General features: G+C 47.3%; 1 pseudogene; it reads left to right on the top strand.

The window, feature by feature from the left end:
- The first annotated feature begins 1,009 nt into the window (after window positions 1-1,009).
- On the top strand, window positions 1,010-2,051 carry LOC140915178 (histone H2B 5-like; annotated as a pseudogene).
- Window positions 2,052-2,614: the final 563 nt, after the last annotated feature.

The following is a 2,614-nucleotide window of genomic DNA, read 5'->3' as shown; positions in this document are numbered from 1 at the left end:
ATGCTTGGCGCTTATGGGGTGCCAAACAGTTACTGTTGAAAATAGCACTTGAGCCAGCATAGAGCAGCAAACCCAGCTTTCTCAGAGCTCTCTGCTAATGTCTTAACCAAGCAAATCTCCCAGTGACTTGGCCTGAAGTCAATGAGAGTTTTGCTTAGGAAAAAAGCGCTGAAGAGGACCTTCATACCAGAGAAGCTTTCAGATGTATCAGAATTAAGGCCCACTCCCAGCATTTTCTGAGGCCTTGGTGTCCTTAGGGTTTCCTGTCCCGTATATCATCCTATAGGGACAGTGGGACTAGGATATGATTACCATAAACAATACAATCTTCTGCTTCTGTGAGGTCTCTGATCATGGCAGGGAAGTCACGGACTGGATGTGGGACATGCTTTTATAAGCTTGGATACAGTTTGCATCTGTGTAGCAGAGTGAGGGGCTATTTTGGGTCATTCAAATTTCTGTGGCAAGGCTGGTAGGACCAGGTGTGCTTCTGTATTGTGCCAAGCCTTGGGAGAACCCACAGGATCAATAGGGCTCCTTGATATGGTGTCTGACAACACTAGGGACTTGTGCTTCCTATTCGGCAATAGTCTAGATCAGTGCTTCTCAAGCTATCTGATGTAGGGGACCGGCAATTTTTTTTCCAATGTGTGCGCAGACCAGCAGCCGATGGCTCGTGGACCGGCACCACCACTTTCAGTAGCACTGGTCTAGATCTCGTGTCCTTTAGGTGCAGAGGCAAAGCTCTCCAGAGCCAGTCTCTGGAACAGCCTGCTTGCAGAAGACACAGGCAAGCACAATGCCTCTTCTGCGGCTAGGGTAGAACTCCTACGTCTCTTTTTCGGGTGTGCACCCTGTATTTCCCCAAGCTACACTGAGCCCAGTCCCACAGCCATAGGCTCAGACTCTTGGTGCAAAGTGGTGGTCAGTGCTGGTATTTCCATATTTTCCCACTCAGGACTACACTTTTGTCTTCCTCTAGTGGTGTCTGGGCTACACAGCTACGGCCATGGCTAACACAGCTGGGTCTTTAGCTCCCCTGCACAGGTCTGAAAGGAGGAGGAGTGAATTCCCTGTACTTGCTTCTCCCTGTTTGCCCCCGAGTTACGACCAATGCACCTGCTCTCACCTGACAGCTATGAAGAGGGAGATTTGGGGAGGAGAAACAAGAAGAGCCTGTGAAGCACCAAAGAACTGCATTTGTCTTGGAGTGCTTCCTTTGAGACAGGGACCGTGTGTCTGTCATTCTGAATTACTTCTGTCTAAGCTGGGATTCTAGTTGTTACTCAACAAGTGTGCTCTTGCTAAAATGAGATCACAATAGCCCCATAGCTACTTGCACGGCTTTCGCTATGGCATATATTAGTCCTTTTTAGGCTGGAGTTTTCAAGGGAGCTCAGGGAGGTAGGCCCAGATCCTGAGGTGCCCAACCCCCATAGGAATCAATGTAGGTGCCTAAATACCTTTGGGATTTTGGACACCGAGCTCCCCTTCAATTTCAGTAGGATTTGGGTGCCTATCACCCATGGCCTCCTTTGAAAATCCCAGCTTAAAACACAGAGGAATTGGAGGGAGCGCCCATGCTGGGCCTGAATCTGGGAGTCAGAGAGATCCAATGCACATGCAGCCAAGAGGACCAGTTCTGGGCAGCAGGGAGTAGCCAGCTTTCAGGAGACCTGAGCCAGCCAAGTCCACTTCTTCCCCCAAGAAAGGCTCCAAGGAAGAGGTGTCCAAGGCTCAGAAAAAGGGGGATGATAAGCAGGAGCGGGAAGGAGAGTTATTCCATTTCCACATGCGAGGTGCTGAAGCAGGTTCCCCCAACACTGGCACCTCCGCCAACACCATGGGCATCATGATTCCTTTTCTCCGGGATGGTTTTGAGCACATCACCAAGGAGATGTTCCCTCTGATGCATTTCAACAAGTGCTCGACAACTGCTTCCTCAGAAGAACCACACAACCATGCATCTGCTGCTGCTGCCAGGGTTGCTAGCCAAACTAATCATGCCCAAGGCCACCAAAGCCATCACCAAGCTCATAAGCTCCAGGTAACCAGAAGCCCATGGCTAGTAGTGTTACGAACAATAAGAAGGAACTCTTTAAATATATCAGGAACAAATGAAAGCCTAGCAATGGTACAGGTCTGCTACCAGATGAGGGTGGTAAAATTGTCAATTGTGATGCAGAAAAGGCAGTAGTATTTAATACAACATTCTGTTCTGCATTCAGAAAGAAGCAGGATGGTGTAGTCATATCTTAACATAATAACAAACTACTTTCCACTACATCAGTAACTAAGGAGGCTGGTAAGCAGCAGCTATTGAAGTTAAACATTTTTAAATGCATAGGACCCAAGAGTATCAAAGGAATTGGCCAAGGAAGTCTGAATCATTAATACTGACCTAAAAAAATCTTGAAATACTGGACTAGAGGATGACAAAAAAGGTTAGACAAAGGTTAGGCAAAAATATTATTATAAAGAAGTTATGAGCTTGAGGAAGGTAATTGCTCGGGGAGATTCTCTGTCCTGTGTTACACAAGAGGTCAGTCTAGGTGAGCATAATGGTCCTTTCTAGTCTTAAAATCTATGAATCTGTGAAACCTGAGCTAAGGCA

The sequence above is a fragment of the Lepidochelys kempii genome, chromosome 7, assembly GCF_965140285.1.
Source record: "Lepidochelys kempii isolate rLepKem1 chromosome 7, rLepKem1.hap1, whole genome shotgun sequence".
NCBI lineage: Eukaryota > Metazoa > Chordata > Testudines > Cheloniidae > Lepidochelys > Lepidochelys kempii.
Note: the sequence above shows the minus strand (reverse complement) of the source record. Positions and strands in the feature narration are given on the sequence as shown.